Below are 20,845 nucleotides of genomic sequence, written 5' to 3'. Positions count from 1 at the left end.
ATCAACACTTCTTAAGAAAGCATATCACTAAAAAAACAGGGAAGTTTATTCCAGCAGGAAACTGGCTACTTGGTGAGCTACAAGCTCATGACTCCTTAGGGAAAATTTAAAGAGCAGCCACTTGGTCTCATGCATCCACAACTAGGAATAAGGGCATATAAAGGTTCACATAGCATAGCAACTAAATCTCTCTCAAGAGAAAAGTCTTTGAAGTTGGAGCTGTTGGTGTATCTCTCTGTTAATTATGCTGGTATGTTAAGCAGAGGTTGGGCTAAGAAAAGAAAAATCATTATTATTTCCGGCGTGGACACCACTGAGTATCAACTACAAACTTACAGAATTAACTTCTATGTGGACATGAATCCCATTACATCAGAGTCCACAAACCAAGGCTCTTATAAGAACTGGTAAATCATTCCAAACACTAAAAAAAAGATGATGGGTTTCATTTCCTTTGATCTAAAGCTACACTAATTTATGTACAAGACAGAGTACACAATGTAGTAGTCTCCTAAACACATGACTCAAAATGTCAGAATACAGAGGAATTAATGCAAAGCATATCCAAAAGAAAATAAAACACTAGGAAAGGCCACCTCGTCTTTTTACTGAATCTTACTGGCATTTAGAACCACCCCTATAATGACCACTTGTTGGGTTTACCCAGAATCCCTTCCTCTTCTTTTGCTAAGAGTACCCTACTTTTCCTTATTGTAGGATAATAACACATCAAGACATACACATCAAGGAACATCAATAATAACATATTCAAGGATAACCCGACATCACACTGTGCTTTGAGGCTTTAAGATTTAGCACAATGACAATTGTAACACAAGTTAGCAAACAGCGAGTTCCATGTCCTAATGACCACAATGACATCCTCTAGAGATAGTTTTGTTTTGCTTTCTCGTAGCTACAGATGACATCCCTGGCCCTACATAGCCTTCTCCCCAAAAAGAAGCTTAATGTCTTTTGTAACTCGGACTTGAGAAATATCACGGAGACAAGGATTTCCAAGCATGAGCGTGCTTACGTTAGGTCAACAGATAGGTCAATGGAGCCTCTCTCCTACAGGAAGAACACAGCCCATGTAAGAACTGCAGGAAATGTAATGCCTGTTTTTTTTTCCTTTGGTTATTATAGGAAACAAATATTTCAATCGCTTTAGTTACTGACTTTCTCAGTGCCATGAGGAGAATATGATAGAAGCCCAGACATAAACTAAAGTATTATGAAAAAACTTCCAAAATGGCACACAGCCCAGTGAGGGCATGTTTCTATCCTGAAGTCTGCTCCATGATTTTCATATATAGCCTTCGAGTGCCCTTAACTTTTAGCTGCAGTCTAAATTTGGTGGTTGTAGCTGTTGTTTTTATAACTTGGGACTATACACGTGATCTTGAATCCAACACAACAAACTTCAGTATTCTGACCCTCTGAATTAAAGAAATTCCATAAAGTAATCATGCAAATTCCATTGTAACCAACCCAGCCCTCTTTTTTTAAAATTTTTTAAGTTTATTTATTGATTTTTGAGAGAGAGCGAGCAAGCGAGCAAGTGGGGAGGGGCAGAGAGGGAGAGAGAATCCCAAGCAAGCCCCAGGTAGAGCCAAAGTGGGTCTTGAACTCAAGAACTGCAAGATCATGACCTGAGCCAAAACCTAGAGTCAGATGCTCAGCTGACTGAGCCACCCATGTGCCCCACCAAGCCAGCCTTCTTAAACAAAGTTTCCCTTTTCCCATCCAGTTCTGAAAGATTCAAAAGGAATCTTGCTCTGTGCATTACCTAATAGTTACTTAACTCAGAACCCAGTAGAGCTCTCTATCCAGTTGCAGAGGGCCGAGAAAGTTGGAAAAGCAGAGGCAAGAGCTGAACTATAGCTTCCTGGCTGTAAGAAAGTTGGGGAATCCTGTGGTGACTAAGCCATAGCAATGTATATCATCCATTTTTCCCTCTCTTCTTAAGCCATGATTCCAATGACATATACATCCCAGAAAATGGAGAAGACAAGTATTATAAAGTGGCTAAAACAGTCCCCTGTCCTACAGAAGCTTCAAGGAGAAATTGCCACTGAAATTTTATTACAACATTTCTTATAGCAATTTATACCGAGGCTATAAAAATGTATCATTCCCTTCGACCAAAAACTCCACTCCTGGGAATGTTTCCTCAGGAAATAACTCAACAGAAGGAAAAACCAACTGCACAATAATGTTATTTGCAGCTCAATCTAAAATTGCAAAGTACCAAAATCAATCTAACTGTATAGCATTAAGGAATTTTTAAATAAATTATTGTGCATAATTTAATGGAATATTACACAGCGATAAAATGATAATTATACTGTCTTGATAGAACATTCAGGGGAAATGTATAAAATGTTACATTCTTTATTATAATTACAAGTATTAAAACTAAGAAGGTACATATATAAACATCAGGATAGAATAAAAAAATAAAAGTAATCATATTGAAAGTATGAGCTCATTGGTGATATTTCTTTGGCCACACTTAATTTATGTCATGTTATAAATCCACAGCAGCAATGACAACACTCTGCCTTCTCCTTCGGGGGAGAAAAATCAACCTTAGTTACCCATTTGTTTCTTAAAAAGGCTCTCACTGAGCAGCTGCGATGAGTCAGTGTTCATTCAGAATTAGAGATATATTCACCTAAAGTCAAATATGCTCGGGCCAAGATTTCTTCAGCTTCATTCCATGTGATTAGAAAATATTTGCAGGACTTTGTCACCCCATATATCTGTAACTACCACAGTTCATCTAAAACTGGATGCCTGTTTCCCCTCACATACTCAATGTCTCTGAAACTGAGATGCATTTTCTAACTGATGTCATCATCAACGAGATATAGTCCCTGTCACTGTCACCTGTTATGATGAAGTTGTAACTATCTGCATGTGTGCAAACTTGGTCATGGATCTTCATATGCTCGTCACCTTAGCTAAGCAATTTGCACTGCTGGTAGCACAAATCATCATTTGTGCTTGTTTTTCACAGGCATTTAAAATTTGGACACGCGGCGCCTGGGTGGCTCAGTCGGTTAAGCGTTCGACGTCAGCTCAGGCCATGATTCCACAGTTCGCGAGCCCTGCATCAGGCTCTGTGCTGACAGCTCGGAGCCTGGAGCCTGCTTCAGATTCTGTGTCTCTGTGTCTCCCTCTCTCTCTGCCTCTCCCCTGCTTGTGTTCTCTCTCTCTCTCTCTCTCTCTCTCTCTCTCTCTCTCTCTCTCTCCCCCTCAAAAATAAGTAAAATTTGTGTGATTATTCGACATTAAGCAAAAAGTGTACATGCTGGAAGGCACAGATACTGAGTAGCGGTATAAATCTAATAGCAGGGGAGCAAATATCTTTGTTAGAGAAACGACTGCATTTCGTCTTCTTCCTGCACCAACAACCAGATTATTTTACCTGCATTTTCTCCTTTCTCTGGCTGATAGAAGCCCTTCCATAATTTGCTATCCTTGTGACCCAAGTACTGGAGAACTCATGTGCTAAAGCAAAAGACCAACCCACTTAATATTCTCCAGCCTGGACATCAGCCCTCTAGATGGGAACTTGTCCGGGCAATTCTATGGGAAACAACAATTTCTGGGAAAAATGTTTTAGAAGCAACACATTTTTCCCATTGGTGATTTCATAAAATTGGGTAATAATGCTCTAATCTCCTAACAGAGAGTATCTCCTAATCGGTCATATCTAGCACTGCAACAATCACTTAGAGAACATGACTGTGTTTGCTAATGGACAATCTGGCCTGCTTCAAGCAGGAAGGTGGTTTCACAGCACTAACTGGAACCTCGGGAGAGCAAGGTTTGAATACATACCATTGCATCCCCAAAAGTGTTCTCCTAAAATTATTCCTTGAACCTGGAATTTCATTCATTTCTCTCCTTATTCTTTTTTATATTCTTTTCAAATTTTTATTTGAATTCTAGTTAGTTAACATCCACTGAAATACTGGTTTCAGTATTCATCACTGAATAGTGATGAAATAGTGATTCATCACTGACAGTATAACACCCCATGTTTATCACAACAAGTACCCTCCTTAGTACCCATCGCCCACCGAGTCCTCCCCCCTCAACCCCCTCCATCAACCCTCAGTTTGTACTCTATTGGTAAGAATCTCTCATGGTGTGTTTCCCTCCCACTTTCCCCCACCTCCCATATATTCATCTGTTTTGTTTCTTAAATTCCACATATGAGTGAGATCATTTGGCATTTTTCTTTCTCTGATTGTCTTATTTCGCTTAGCATAAGACAGTCTAGCTCCACCCACGTTGTTGCAAATGGCAAGTTTTCATTCTTTTTGACGGCTGAGTAATATTCCACTGTATATATCTATACACCATGTATCTCTCATCAGTCGATGGACATCTCGGATCTCTCTATCATTTGGCTATTGTTGATAATGCTGCAATGAACATCAGAGTGCATGTACCCCTTCGATCTATATTTTTCCCCTCCATATTCTTAATTCTGGCTAGAAACCTTTGTCAAAATCTTCACCAGAGCATAGAGCACAGGTATTATTTACTACCTTTTTTCCTTCTTTCTTCACCTCTCTTCCCATCCCTTTCTTTCCACGGCAGAAACGGAGGTTCAGAAGCCTTGTGTCCCAGCACCAGCCAGGCCAAACCAGGAGAGACTCTTCCTTCATGCAAAAAAAAAAAAAAAAAAAAAAAAAAAAGACATTAAGGAAAATTGGGGATGGGGAAAGTGAATTGGAATTATGACTGATGGTACCCAAGCAAGCATATACTGCACCTCACACTGTGGCTGTTTGAGGATGATGAGGCTCAGATACACACTGGAAGGAAACTGGCTTATTCCTCTATAATAGTTTGTCTTAACTCATGACTTTTAAGGAAATCCAAATGAGAAGCTTAGCAGGTACCAGGACGCAGGGACACATGCATATTATATGCAGCGATGCTAGAGCACTGATTACCTCTGCCTTTGCCTGGAACGTGGCCCACACTATACATCCTCATGATCAGAGCCTTGGTCAACTTCTCTCTCTTCTCTCCCTTTTCTCTTCCCACTACACAAGCACCCTAGCTTTTCTCCAAAGAGCTTAGGCGGATGTTCAGAGTATGATTGTGTTTGCATTTTGGGGAGGTATTTCTGGCAGCAGTGAGGAAGATACACTGGAATAAAAATACTTAAGGCAGAAGTTGCAGTTAGGAAGATAAGAGATGGTTTTCATGCAAAGCCGGGCTGCAATGGATCAATGGGAGCAGAAGGAGCTGGGTTCGGTGGTAAGAAGGGGTCGCAGAATAGACTGCCTCCAGTTAAAAGCTCCGTGGTGACTGGTCAGCAGCACGGCTGTCTAATGGCCTTCATTCCTAACCTTGACACTGTTGGGAGTGGATGCCCTCTCTTGTTTATCACACTTCCGTGTTACCCCTCCCCCCACTGCCTTTCATTCTCAGAAATGTTGGTTGACTCTTACTCAACTCAGCTCTCTCCTCCCAGTAAATCACCTTCATACCTGGCTTCATGCCTTTATGGGCCATCGTGAGCACAGCAGGGACAAATGTCTAAGATTTCTCTGAGGGTCTATAATCCACAGCAGAGATGAATCAAAAAGATCATCATTTTGAGTACTGAGTTGCTTGAATTAATTTAAACCTTGTTCCGAATAAGATCTACCAACAAATCTACATAAATGTTTGTCATCGCAGACTCATGAATAATCGTGATTTGATTAGGAACAGGTTTCTAATGAAAACTGTATTGTCATTGAACACGATAGGCTTCTTCTATGTGCTTAGGCTTATTCTTAGTTGGTTCAAGCAGGATTGCCAGACTCAACTCCTCACCTGGTGGTGGCTGATGGAAAAGTGGAAACACAACAGTGAATTTTTCCACACGGTCCAGAGACCCTATGGGTTAAAAAAAAAAGAAAGGTTCTTGATCAAATAAATTTAGGAAATGCTGCATACCCTAATCCCTTCTTGCAGCAACTCTGATGTTATATTAACATCTCAAAGGCTCTGGGAAGTCCTACATTAAATAACTACTGAACAGAGCATTCCCTAAACACTGCAGCCGGTAAAGCCCATATAAACTTGGAAAACCTATTTAACCTAACTGTGCTTCACTGCCTCTCTGTGGTGGGAGTATTGGACCTTGCCTCCTACAGAAAATGCTAGAAAGAGCTGACAAGCACAATTAAGAGTCACTTCACAAACGGGAACTCACTGGCCCTTAAAACCATGGAAGGGCCAAGTTTGTGCCACATTTAGACGATTGTTCCATTATCCCATGGCCTTCCTTTCCCAAAATAAGCCACGGTCATCTCTCACATTGAAAGGATGAAATCACACCATGGCCATTGCAGAGTGAGCTTAAGAGAGAAAAAGGAAAGAGAGAGACAGATCTGCCCCCAGAATGAAGTGCCCTGTGAGGTTAATGGGGGTTGCACCTTACAGGCCCCTTAGAGAAGACCTGGCCACGTACGATATGATCACGTATTCTTGTCAAATTTGCAAATAAGAAATATTTAAACTGCAATCGTTTAGATACTATTTCTTCCCACCCTGATTTGCCATCTGTTACATCTTTTCCCGTGCCGGGTAATGTTGGTGTAATCGTGAATCATTTTGTTTTTTGGCCAAGAAGTTGAGTTGGGGACACACCAAGTTTGGGTTTCATAGGATATGTTTAGGCAGCTTCCAGTCATTTCTGTTAAGTTGTGACCAGCCATCCCAGTGAAGGAATGGCTTCCAAAACTCTTCCTCCAGCCCACTGTGCCAACCTACCTGGCGTCATGATCTAAAGCACGGTGAGAAGGAAACATGTCCTACGATTGACGCAGCAACAGAATGGTGTTGTTTGTGAATGGAAAGCAGCACGTGAACTGTAGGGAGTCAGACACTAATTTGTATATTTCACACAGAAGATTCCACTGTCATTAATGCACAATCAGAATTGAAGTTTTCTCCTGTCAAAAATGTACTTGATTGTGCCACATACATAAATGTACATGGACCATACATTTTCCTTTTTTGAGGAGAATCCTTTTTTTAAATTACATTTACGAGAATTTCCATGTTCGTAGGGCACAAGCCTACGAACTGTTCTACAGTAGAACTGTTCTACTGTAGAACTGTTCTACAAGCCAACTGTTCCATTGTTGTATACATCCCCAGATGTTAGATGATGTCTTAGAATATCCCTCACAGGGGCACCTGGGTGGCTCAGTCAGTTGAGCGTCCGACTTCGGCTGAGGTCATGATCTCGCTGCTCACAGGTTCGAGCCATGTTGGGCTCCATGCTGACAGCTCAGAGCCTGGAGCCTTCTTCGGATTCTGTGTCTCCCTCTCTCTCTTCCCCTCCCCCTGCTCGCACTCTGTCTGTCTGTCTGTCTCTCTCTCTGTCTCACTCTGTCTTTCAAAAATAAACATTAAAAAAAATTTTTTTAAGTTCAAAAAAAAGAATATCCCTCACATACTGTCTGGATAAAGTCTAGCAGCTCTAGATGAAATAGTGCACAATATTGTCACTGACCTAGTGATACAGATAAAGAAATAAGTGAAATGTTTATTAATAAGTGACTGCATGAGACCTAAGATTCATTTCATTAGAACACTTTCAGCTCCATACAATACAGCACCAACTTAAAATGACTTGAACTACTCTCGTTCATTCTCTAATTTCAGATTTATTTTATATTATTTCAGAATTAGAGATAATACCAAAATTCAAATATGATCAAAAGAAGCCAAAATGTAAATTGAAAGACAATACTGGCGAAGTTTCAATATTACCAAAATTCTTATTATATCATGATGGAAACTAAAACGTGCGGATCAGTATCATGACCATGAGGACAAGAATCATATTCAAACAGTCCCAAATCAGAAGTAAAAAAGCAAGAGGCAAATGAATGTTGCAGGAAACACAATTTGCAGTATTTAAAAAATGTCAGATTAAAAAGATGCTCAACATCACTCATCATCGGGGAAATACAAATCAAAACCACAGTGAGATACCACCTCACACCTGTCAGAATGGCTAAAATTAACAACTCAGAAAACAACAGATGCTGGTGAGGATATGGAGATACGGGAACCCTCTTGCACTGTTGGTGGGAAGGCACACTGGTACAGCCACTTTGGAAAACAATGTGGAGGCTCCTCAAAAAATTAAAAATAGAACTACCCTACGACCCAGAAATAGCACCACTAGGAATTTATCCAAAGGATACAGGAGTGCTGATTCATAGGGGCACATGCACCCCAATGTTTATAGCAGTGGTTTCAACAATAGCCAAATTATCAAAAGAGCTCAAATGTCCATCAACAGATGAATGGATAAAGAACATGTGGTTTATATATACAATGGAATACTACTTGGCAATGAGAAAGAATGAAATCCTGCTGTTTGCAACAACATGGATGGAACTGGAAGGTATAATGATAAGTGAAATAAGTCAATCAGAGAAAGACAGATATCATATGTTTTCACTCATAGGTGGAACTTGAGAAACTTAACAGAAGACCATGGGGGAAGGGAAGGGGAAAAAGTCATTTCAAACAGAGAGGGAAGCAAACCCACAAGAGACTCTTAAACACAGAGAACAAACTGAGGGTTGATTGGGGGGAGGGGGGAGAGGGGAAAATGGATGATGGGCATTGAGGAGGGCACTTGTTGGGTTGAGCACTGGGTGGTGTATATAAGCGATGAATCACGGGAATCTACCCCTGAAACCAAGAGCACGCTGTATACACTGTATGTTGGCTAAATTACAATAAATTATATTTTAAAAAATAATAAATAAATAAATAAATAAATGAATAAATGAATAAATAAATACATAAATAAATAAAGTCCCAATTAGACTGCCTAAGAAAACTTCAAATGTCTAACATTGTAAAGTTTACATACAAAGCCCATTTTAAAGAGGTTTTTCCTAATTTCACAAAAATCCTAAACACTTGCATAGCATTACCAACAGAAGGTTGCTAAGCCGAAATAAATGTTTCTAAACTATCAGTGACACAAATCAATTTTGAGTCAATCATTCTAAGGGAAAAAAACTATTATCTCTCTACTTTCTTTATAGAAAATGATATTTAAAAATGTATTGTCGGGGCGCCTGGGTGGCGCAGTCGGTTAAGCGTCCGACTTCAGCCAGGTCACGATCTCGCGGTCCGTGAGTTCGAGCCCCGCGTCAGGCTCTGGGCTGATGGCTCGGAGACTGGAGCCTGTTTCCGATTCTGTGTCTCCCTCTCTCTCTGCCCCTCCCCCGTTCATGCTCTGTCTCTCTCTGTCCCAAAAATAAATAAACGTTGAAAAAAAAATTTTAAAAAAAAATGTATTGTCATTTGAAGAGGCAAAGAGAAGGCAACCAAAAAAATGTTGCAATTATAAAAGTGCATTGGGAAGTGAATTAATAAAATTGTGTTCTTCTTCAAGATTTTGTGACAATTTGGATATCTGTATACTTTAAAAAAATGAATAACTTGTGATTTGTCATCCTAAATAAATATTTATTTTCATACCTAATTTAAAGTTACATTTGTAACTTTGTATTCTTTTTCTTATAGAAATCTCCCCAAGTCTTCAAAGCCTCAGAGCCCACACAACCTGGACCCACTCCTGATCCATCCTTTCTTAGAATTTGGCAAGGGAATTCATTCAAACAGATTGACCAGTTGGTTATTTGATAGCATTTATATACTGACCCAACTACCAGTGAATTTAATGAAAGTGGATCCCATACCTAGACCTCCAAAGATAAGCTTCTCTGAGCTCAAATCACATCCTGATAGTGAAACAATTCTCTAAAATGAAGAAAGCTGGTAGGAGTGAATCTTGCCTTCTATTCTGGAAGTTTCAAGTTCTGTCCATTGGAAATGAGTCCACGGCCTAGAATTGAGATTTTTGAAGATACGCATAAATAGTTAAGGGCATCTAAACGTAATCCCTTGGTTTTAGAAAGCCAATTTCATGAAGAAATGCTTCATGAAAGAAATTTCATGAGTAAATGCTAGGAAGCATTTACTCATGACAGTGTTCATAAGCAAGGTGATATAAAACTAATATTTGCCTTGTGGCCTATTGCTATGATGGCACAGACAGATTAATAGAGGAAGTTGAAGACACTGCAAATGATCATTTGTCTTTCCCTGCTTAGAGCAACCCGACCCTTGGAATATACTACCCCCCCCCCCCCCGCCAACCATTGTAACAAAGATCAATAACCCAGGCTCTGTGTGGCATTAAATAAAGTGTGTGGAGGTGGGGAGATAAGGTAAATCTTTTCTAGGGACTTTCTTAAATTCTAAACAGTCTGGCCTGTGACTCTTAGGTAGGTTTAGCTGCTTGCTTCCTTTGCTATCCCCAAGATCCTCTCCACCATAACAAAAAGGCTAAAGAAAATTAAGGAAAAGGGGGAAAAAGTAAACTAAATAGCTAGTAGTTCAACAGGGACAACAGGGTAAATGGGATAAAATATATTAAACCAAGATTAAGATTCTTATGTTTTTAGGGCACCTGGGTGGCTCAGGTCAGCTTCAGACTCTTGATTTCAGGTCAGGTCATGATCTCACAGTTCATGGGTTCGAGCCCCACGTTGGGCTCTGTGCTGACATTGTGGAGCCTGCTTGGGATTCTCTCTCTCTCCTTCCTCTCTCTCTCTCTCTCTCTCTCTGCTCCTCCCCAATTTGTGCGCTCTGTTTCTCTCTCTCAAAATAAATAAATAAACTTAAAAAAAAAGATTCTCATGTTTGCAACGTGGCATCCTCCTTCAGTGTTTGCAAAGCATTAAAAATAGGTGCACTGTGCATCCCGTCTACAATGCTTCGTCTTCGTAATTGGCTGGTGTATATGCTACATTCACAGAAAGCTATTAAACAAGATGACGGCTTGGCAACGTGGCAGCAACTCTTCCATTCTTCATTGTTATGCTGATGAGCAGTTGAAACGGCTGTAATCAAAATAACTGTTATTCTATTTTTAGTGATCTCTTTACTCTCCAAATTAAATACATACAGCAAGAAAAAGTAACCTGACACGGTCAGTGCTATAAAAAGAAACAAATGCCTCTCTCACGATGCCCTTCTACAGTCACACAGGAGAAGATGCACTGAAATGCGCATAATATGGTCCATTTTCCAACAACGTGGTTTGCATCTCCTACTCCATATAATATCAATTACTTTTGAACTGTTCTGAATTCCTCTGATGACAAGCGTGTCATTAACCCTGCAAGCACTCCCCCTTGACTTGGCGGTAACCTCAGGTTAGCCATGCCCTAGCAGGCTGACTTGAACATCTGTGGCAGCATGAGCTGAGGGCCCTACGACTCATGGGTAATGGGAAGCGTGGAGACTGGTGCCATTTTGAGGGTACTGAGCAGGTGAGCCACTCTCCCCAGTTACATAAAGGAAACTGACAGTCAAGCAATGCCATAGCTGCTGTCCAAATTATGCAGAAGAAATGACCCTTGACCTCTCAGTGTTTAGTAGTCATTTCAGGTAGAGATTCTGGACTTTGGGTCTCAGAATCATCATTTGTTCCAGACTCTCTCCCTCCAGGCAGGTGAACCCCTAAGCCATCCACCACCCATGACTGTCTCTTTCTTGCCTCTGTCTACAGGGAAGCCAGAGGACAGCTTGAGACAGCTGAAACCGAGTCACGTAACAAGACAGCCATCAAGAGGAAGAAAAGATTCTGCCAGCAGAAGGTAATGTTCCTGTTACAGGAAAGATTGTACAAGAACACATCCCGATCATAGCAATGATCACTATTATACTGTGCCAACTCGTGTCACAACACATATCTATCAATGTCAGCTTGGCCTTCCTATTCTGCTTCCAATACAGCAAGAGACGATCCCAGCTCCGACAGCTATCTATCATGGCTGTTATTTTCCTGTTTTCCCAAGACAGGAAGAAATGATGACCTTCAAGCCTTGGTGAAGTGGAACCTTTCTCTCCTTTATTTTCCTTCTGAAGAAGGGACACTCCATATCACTTACCACTCTTTAAATCTGTTTTGTCGAGTCCAAAGATCTATATAAATGTATCGTATTGTTTTCATCATGATCGTTAATATTGTGTAAATCCTTAGTTTTTCTTTACAGGTTCGTATTATTCCAAGAGAAAACATGGTGAAATTCTTGAGGCCTAACAACCCAATCTATCTCCGTTAACTTAATCTTAGGACATCCCAGTTTCCATTCCTTGCATCCATATTTAGTTGGACGGGAAGCAAATAACCAAGACCACATTGTGTAGAGACTCTGCCTTTAAAGGTCTCACAAGCCAGGAGATTTATTACAACCACAAACATATGCTCAAGATGCCATATGAGTTAAGAAAGGGAAGTTTCTTCCTTCCTCAGAGTCCTCATATATATTGTTCCCTTGGTCTCGGGGGGATACTTAGCCTACTCTCTGCCTGGAGAACTCCTGTATCTCCTTGGCTTAGATGGCTTTTCTCCAGAGAAGCTTTCTCACTTCCATTATTTCAAGTAGAGTCTACCTGTTGGATGCTCCCTTCCACAGTACTTACAACATGAAAACAAAATAATTTACGATTATCAGTTTGATGTATATATGCCCCACTAGACTGCAACTGCCTCACTGTTACACGCCTAGCATGTAGAAAAAGGGAGACCATGCATCTGGGATATCTTAAAGGGTAAGTGCACTTCAGCAGACAAGCATGGAAGCCAAAGAAGGAATGGCTTTCCAGAAAGCGAAAAAAATGGGGAAAGATGAAAAAATTGGAAAAACTGGCAGGAAACGGGCAGACTGACGGAGAGGTGGCACGCCAAGGAATTCACACACAGTCCTATATGTACTGGGCAGCCACTGAAGACGCAAGCAAAAAAGTGATACGCATTTTAGAAATATGGCTTTGGCGGCCGTGAGGGCAAGAAGAGCTTTCCGGCAAGGAACTCAGTGAGAAAGTTACTGAGAAATGTGGAGTGTCTGAATCAAGGTAGGACCTGAAAATGTAGAGGAAGGGATGGATTTGAAGGACATTAGGAAAGCAGAAATAATCGTTATTGGCAATAACTTAGATGCCGTTGGGAAGGGAATGGAGGGGTTACGGATGACATGGAGGTCTGGGATTGGGTGACTTGTGATATGAGTACAGTGTGATACCACTAATCAATATTTCAAATGGGAGGTTAGGTTTGGGTCAGAGATAATAGTCATCATTGGGCACTTACTGAGTGTGAGGTGCCCATGGGTCTTCCAGTAAGGAAGTCAATAATCCAGTTGAGTGAATGGATTGAAGGCTCAGGAGAGAGGAGTGGGCTGGAGTTGGAGGTTTGTGGTTCTCAATGAATGAGGGGGACTAATACCATGAGAGCACACGGGAGTGACAAAGAGCAGGGGTAGAATGAAAAAAAGGGGGCTGGTTGCAGAGCCCTCATAAACTCTCTTGCCTCTTCCATCCAGCCCACCACTTGCCATCTTCCACTGGCTCAGCACTCCTCCTCTGCAAGACCCCTCATTCCAGCCCCCTGGCCAGGCCTTCGCTTACCAACAACCCAGTCCTCATACCTTTGACAGGAAAATAAAATTCCAACTCTGAATGCCTCCAGAAAAGTGAGAAAAGGCCAAGTTGTAACTCTCAAGATGGTGGCATGATCACAAACAACATGGCTGTGCTGCTGACGGCTGGGCTTGTTTGCTGGGGCTGACATAACAAAACACCACTGGAAGCCAAAAGTCCAAGATCAAGGTGTTGGCAGGGTTGATTCCTTTTGAAGGCCATGAGGAAGAATCTGTTCCGTGCTTCTCCCCTTGTTCTGGTGGTTTCTGGCAATCTTCGGTGTTTCTTGGCTTATAGACACACCACCCTGATCTCTGCTTTCATGCCCCCGTGACGTTCTTCCTGCATGCATGTGCTTGGATCCAAATCTCCCTTTTTGCTAAGGACACCAGTCATGTTGAAGTAGGTCCTACCCTAATGACATCATCTTAAATCAACTAATTACATCTGCAACAGCTTTCTTTCCAAACAAGGTCACATTCTAAAGTATTAGAAGTTAAGACTTGAAAATTTGAATTTTGAGGGAACACAATTTAAGCCGTAACAACTGCTGAACACCATCCATTTGTTTTTTGCTTTGTAGAGAAGCTATTTCTTGCATAAAGTAATATAACGAGAAAGTGCTCTATGACCTGGAAATTGTTAAAAGTACTGTAGTTATTACTTTTGATAAGACATTAGCAATTTACATAAACGGTATTGCAAAATCATTAAGGGTGAAGCTAAGGGCCTTCCTAATCCAAATGCTGAGTCTATGGACACAATGATACGGCATGATCACAATGATCACCATGCCAAATTTTTAGTCCTTTCTATGCAACAAAAACACAGGATCAGACTGTTGATAGCTATTCTATCACTATTTTTAGGCTTTGTGACTGTCTGCCTCGTCATCCCCATGAGTTCTGTAATGGCTTTGTGTAAAATAAGTTTATTCATCTCTGAAGATTTAACACATAACTGTTAGGACTGTGGCCATTAGTCCCTGATTCATCGCGGGAGCATCAGTGCTCATGAGGTCATTGCTTGGCACCCCCCAGCAACTGAGCGTCAGTGGCATCATTCAGAGCTTGCGGTGTGACAGGTGTAGGAGCATCCCAGGGGGTGCACGCGCGATCCCATGCTCCGTCACCAGCCTGATTTCTCCATGTTTCTGAATTAACGTTTTTTTTTATTTTTTTTTTAAATTTTTTTTTTTAATCGTTTTTTTATTTTTGAGACAGAGAGAGACAGAGCATGAACGGGGGAGGGGCAGAGAGAGAAGGAGACACAGAATCGGAAGCAGGCTCCAGGCTCCGAGCCATCAGCCCAGAGCCTGACGCGGGGCTCGAACTCACGGACCGCGAGATCGTGACCTGGCTGAAGTCGGACGCTTAACCGACTGCGCCACCCAGGCGCCCCTCTGAATTAACGTTTTTAATGAAACTCTGCCTCGCACTTTTCGTTGGCTTCAAAGCTTCTTCCCAGCATCTTAGAACTGAACTTGTAGATACTGACATGCCTCTAAATCCCATTCTCTACCTGAGAAAAGGGATCAAAAGCTTAGACCTCCTTTTGATCTGCATGGCACAATGCTATCCTCAGAACCCTCCAACTGGTGATATTTTGCTCCAGTTTCTTTGAGGTTGTTTTCATTCAGAAGAAGTTCTACCAAACAGAACCGCAGAAAACCTTTTACTTGTATGCACCTTTGCACTTCCTCTTGCTCCAAAACCTATCTCTACGCGGCTAATTTCTCCCTCACAATATAACTGTAAACATCGGCGTAGCATTCTGCATAAACCCTACGAGGGATTATAGTCCCTCTTAGTCCCACGACGCAGCTACCGCCCCTGCGAGTTTCCATCCAGCTGAATGGAGGGCCACAAAGAAGGTCTTCCCTCCTGGGTGTTTTTATTTGTCGTTTATTATATTGGGACAGACACAAGTCAGTTAACTTGCCAGCCTCCATCGAAGCGGGTGGGAACCAGAAGTCTTCCTTGCCTTCATTTAAAGTCCCTGCCCTGTTCCTTCTCAAGCTAATTCTAAAGTTCATTCAGACTCTACTAATAGGCTGTATAAAATGGCCCTACATCAGAATTCCCACCTTGCTAGTCATAAAATAGGGACAGTCAGTGCTTTGGCACAATACATACTCCTCGACTCAGAGCCAATAATGCGATATGAAATTTTAAGTGCAGAATTCTTAAAATTAAGTTGCTGCCAAACCAGAAAGGACATATATTGTGAATCACTGGAGAGAAAAATTACAAAGGGCTTGGGTTGGCTGCGTTCAGCTGGGTTGATAGCTATGGGGCAGAGGGAGAAAAGCAAGGAAGCGGTGTTATAGAAAATGAAAATCCACTTTTATAGAAAATTAGGTGGTCAGGGACATGGTTGGGGGGGGCAGAAAACCCCACAATGTCCAGGATGACCTAATGGAGTGAGTCGGGTCTTAGGGAGAAAAGTGATGAGACAGGGAGAGGATTAAAAGGATTCCTAGGAGCACAGATTTGTGAGGACCGTCTACGGGGTCATCATGCCCTCCAACCAAAAGCCAATGGAAATAACTAAATTCCAGAGGCTGAATGGAGGCAACAAGGCCAATGCCACAAAAAAAAAAAAAAAAAAAAAAAAAAAAAAAAAAAAAAAAAAAAGGGCTTGGAGAAAGAGCAATAACGAGAGGAAGATATTGAGAGGGACTGTTCGGTGTTTTGAAACCAGCCACGATTGGGAGAAATTGGGAGAATTTTGTCTCTCTGACCTGGGAGGCACCACCCTGACACTGCCTTTACCTCTTCCTGCTATCTCGGCTGCCCTGTGCCCTGCCCCCCAGGCCTGCACCCAGAGAGGTATCCAGGGTCACTCTTGTTAAGAAACACCTTTCTGCCTGGGTCTGTAGCCAGCCAGCTTTTGTATCATCTTAATGGCAAATCAGATTTTTCTATGGATGTGGCCAACACCTAAATGGGCTTTGACTCCCCAAGATTCTTGCAACAGGCTATTTACCAGCCCCATTTCCTCTCCTGAAATGTTTTCACCCCTTCTTCATTCTGGTTGAACCATTTGAAATCCCTTTCCAACTGGCGTGGGAGAGGAATCAGCAGCATTAGCTGCTCTCCACTTGAACCTTCTCAGAAGATGAATCAAACCAGCAAATGAGGGGCCCCCCCCAGGTGGCTCAGTCGGTGAAGCGTCTGACTTTGGCTCAGGTCATGCTCCCACGGTTCATGGGTTCGAGCCCCGCGTTGGGCTCTGTGCTGACAGCTCAGAGCCTGGAGCCTGCTTTGGATTCTGTGTCTCCCCCCTCTCTTTCTGCCCCTCCCCTGCTCACACTTTGTCTCTCTTTCTCTCAAACATAAACACGAAAGAAAATTAAAAAACAAAACAAAACGAAAACCAGAGGACGAGGAGGAGCACTTTGTAACGTGCACATTTGCTTACTATTCACCTTCACTCTCTACAGCCCATATCTTCAATCCAACAGTGAACACTAAAGCAATGCCTAGGTTTGCACTTGGCTGATTTAAATGTTTATTTATTTATTTTGAAAGAGAGAGAGAGACAGAACGAGAGCACATGCGCGTGCCTGAGCAGGGGAGGGGCAGAGAGAAAGAGAGAGGGAGAGAGAGAGAATCCCAAGCAGGCTCTGGCAAGGTCAGCAAACAGTCCCACGTGGGGCTCCACCTCATGAACCATGAGATCACGACCTGAGCCGAAATCAAGAGCCAGACGCTTAACCGACGGAGCCACCCAGGTGCCCCCTGCACTTGACCCATTTAAACGTCCTCCTCTCTGTACCGGAAAAAGTCAAGTGGGACTATTTCCAAAAGCAACAAGATGAGGTAAAATCCGCAATTCTGCAAGTCCCTCTCAAAGCATCCCTTTACTCCTCTTTATTCATAGGATAACGGCATCAAAGCATCAGTCCGAGATCTGCTAAAAAACGGGACAAGAGTGTTGCATCTTATTTGGTCTTGGATAGATTAAGTGAAGTTGAAATGAATTAAGAAAAAAAAATAGGCAGTAAGAGCATCCCAACAGAGTTTTCCTTTTTTCTAAAGAAAAAAAGTGCAGGAGGATTGAAAGCTTGAGTGATGTGGTGCAATACAGATGCTATTGACCAATAAATCACAAAGGTAAGAGACGTCTAGAAAACGCACACATAAGCGATTCGACCATCCAGATGAAAGGCTGCCAAAAAGCGCCGTCAGAAACGGCCAGCCTCCCTGCTCAGGCTGCTCGTTCTCCTACTTTCTCTGTCCGTGGCCTCAGTCCTGCCTGCATGCTGGCCTCACCCTGGTTCACTGTGGACAACACATGATACAGTCCTTACCGAGCTCACAATATGTGTTAGCAAAGTCTTTGGTTGTTTTTTTTTTTCTTTTTGCTGTGTATTTTCTAATTCCATCTGCTGCCCAGGCATGGAGTCTGGGCACTGACTTCTTCTATCTGACCCTCTGAGCCAGTGTTCCGGCCTTTGTCACTCAACTTGTCTGTGTACGTGTTTCCCAGGCTCCAGCATTCCTGGGGCTGCTCCCGCACACTCCAATGGGCTGGACGCCTCTGGTTTTTTTTATTTCCATGCTCCCCCATGTCTTTGCTAAGGTCCTAAACCTGCTGTTCTGCCCTAGTATGTGGGCTTCTGACTTCTCGAGACCTCACTATCTCTGTCAGAGCCTCCCTCCCAGATAATTCTCAGGCCCTACGCTGATGCTACCCTGATCCATGCATGGATAAGCATAAAGAAAAGGATTTGGGGGTCACAAGAGAATTACTTATTACTCTGGGTGTATGGATATTTGCTAAGAGCCAGATATAGATGTAAGTGCAAATCCATATAGCTATTCTCTGCTATATGAAGGGAGAAAAAGGTTACCATCGGGCAAATGTGAATAATAACTGAAGTGGGTTAAGATATGAAATAGGAAATGGGTAAATTAATCAGGGGCTGGGGACACTTAAAAAAATAACTTGGAGCGCCTAGGTGGCTCAGTCAGTTGAGTGTCCAGCTTCGGCTCAGGTCATGATCTCACGGTTCGTGGGTTCGAGACTTGCATCGGGCTCTGTGCCGACAGCTCAGAGCCTGGAGCCTGCTTCGGATTCTGTGTCTCCCTCTCTCTGCTCCTACTCTCTCTCTCTCTCTCTCTCTCTCTCTCTCTCTCTCTCAAAAATGAACATTAAAAAAAGAAGAAAAAAAATAATTTACTCCAACAATGAAATATTCCACAGAGATTTTAAAATTGGTTTGCAAACTAATAATAATAATGATAATTAAGTCAATAGAGAATGGAGAGCATCACCCCTTGGTGAATATACTCAGAACCAGTGACCTACCAGCTCAGAAGTTTCTTGCCAGACTGATGGAAATCCTGCTTCTGTCACAGACTGAAATTAGCACAGGAGAGAGATTATGTAGCTATGCTCAAGAAGCTATCAGGGGACCGGAAAGCAGTGTCAGAATATGCTTCCTGTCCTCGGTAAAACCCTTCCAGGCAGGAAACTACAAACGTTATCAAAAGTCCTAATGAAAACCATGATCATTTAGAGGTGAGCACCCACCAAAAACTGTGTTCTTAAACCTGACCCCAGAAAAACATTTGTATCCAAGTAGTTACAAAAATGGTCTGCAAATCAACTAATGCAACAGACTTTTTATTTATTTTTTTTTTCAACGTTTTTTTAATTTATTTTTGGGACAGAGAGAGACAGAGCATGAACGGGGGAGGGGCAGAGAGAGAGGGAGACACAGAATCGGAAACAGGCTCCAGGCTCTGAGCCATCAGCCCAGAGCCTGACGCGGGGCTCGAACTCCCGGACCGCGAGATCGTGACCTGGCTGAAGTCGGACGCTTAACCAACTGCGCCACCCAGGCGCCCCTGCAACAGACTTTTTAAAAAGGCTAAGAATGTAAATGCAAATACATTTGCCAACTGGCAGGTGAGAAGCCCTCAATACAAGTGACTTAACCTGGAACTCAGACTTGAAGAGAATGTCTGATATCAGCTGTCCATGTTTTTTTTTTTTTTTTTTTTAATTTTTTTTTTCAACGTTTTTATTTTTATTTTTGGGACAGAGAGAGACAGAGCATGAACGGGGGAGGGGCAGAGAGAGAGGGAGACACAGAATCAGAAACAGGCTCCAGGCTCTGAGCCATCATCAGCCCAGAGCCCAACGCAGGGCTCGAACTCCCAGACCGCGAGATCGTGACCTGGCAGAAGCCGGACGCTTAACCGACTGTGCCACCCAGGCGCCCCTCAGCTGTCCATGTTTAAAAAAAATTTTCAGGGCGCCTGGGTGGCTCAGTCAGCTAAGCATCCGACTTCAGCTCAGGTCAGGATCTCACAGCTCCTGGGTTTGAGCCCCGCATGGGGCTCTGTGCAGACAACTCAGAGCCTGGAGCCTGCTTCGGATTCTGTGTCTCCCTCTCTGTCTGCCCCTTCCCCACTCGCACTCTGTCTCTCTTTCTCAAAGATAGACATTAAAAAAAAAAAAAATTTTTTTTCAAGTTATTGGTATTTTGGTCAGCAGAAAAGCAGAAGATTATATCCAAGGGTTTCAGACTGCTTTGGGAAGACAACAGACAGAAGGTGACGCTGGGGACTGACCAAACAATTAACTCATGGTAAGTAGAGGGAGAAGCAGCAGGCTGGGGACCAGCTTCAGTCACCAGGCCAACTCATAGAGCTCTGTTCACTGTTATCCAGAAAATATTCTACACAGTGATAGGTTTTTATGGCTGGGGTCCACTATTAGCTAATCTAAAGTTGTATTTAAAAGAAAAATGAATATTCTGACCCATGATCCCTTTGAAAATCTGAGAAATTCCTGGACTTCTCCCTCAAGGAGAAAAATGCACCTAAGGTACAAATTTTACAAACAAGTACTCGGGGCTCCATGGATCAATGCCAAACTCATGAATCCACAAGCCACATATTAAAAACCCCTGCATTTGACTAATCAAGGGAGAGAGACAGGTGTCTTAGAGGACATAATCTGCTATGAACATTGCAAGGGATGTGAATAGGCATACGGAATGGTGTGCCGAGAGGCACAGTGCAAATGTGCAGGAGGCCAGCAGACCTGAGCGCTATGCATGTTTCAAGCATAATGTTTGAAGCTGTCTTAGTGAATTATCCCATGATGGCCAAACCTACGAAGTGAAACCCTCTCGGTTCCTCCATGTTGTCACCACTTTTTAAACCTCCCTACCTCATGCACTCCTCTCTCCTCTCTGTCATTTCGCTCCCTTATCCCACATCAGCTTGTTCTTTCATTCCTTGATTTGTTCTTCTGACCACCAGGGACTCTACTCCTG

Source organism: Prionailurus viverrinus, chromosome A2 (assembly GCF_022837055.1).
Source record: "Prionailurus viverrinus isolate Anna chromosome A2, UM_Priviv_1.0, whole genome shotgun sequence".
Lineage (NCBI taxonomy): Eukaryota > Metazoa > Chordata > Mammalia > Carnivora > Felidae > Prionailurus > Prionailurus viverrinus.
The sequence above is the reverse complement of the archived record's forward strand: the minus strand, read 5'-3'. Positions refer to the sequence as shown.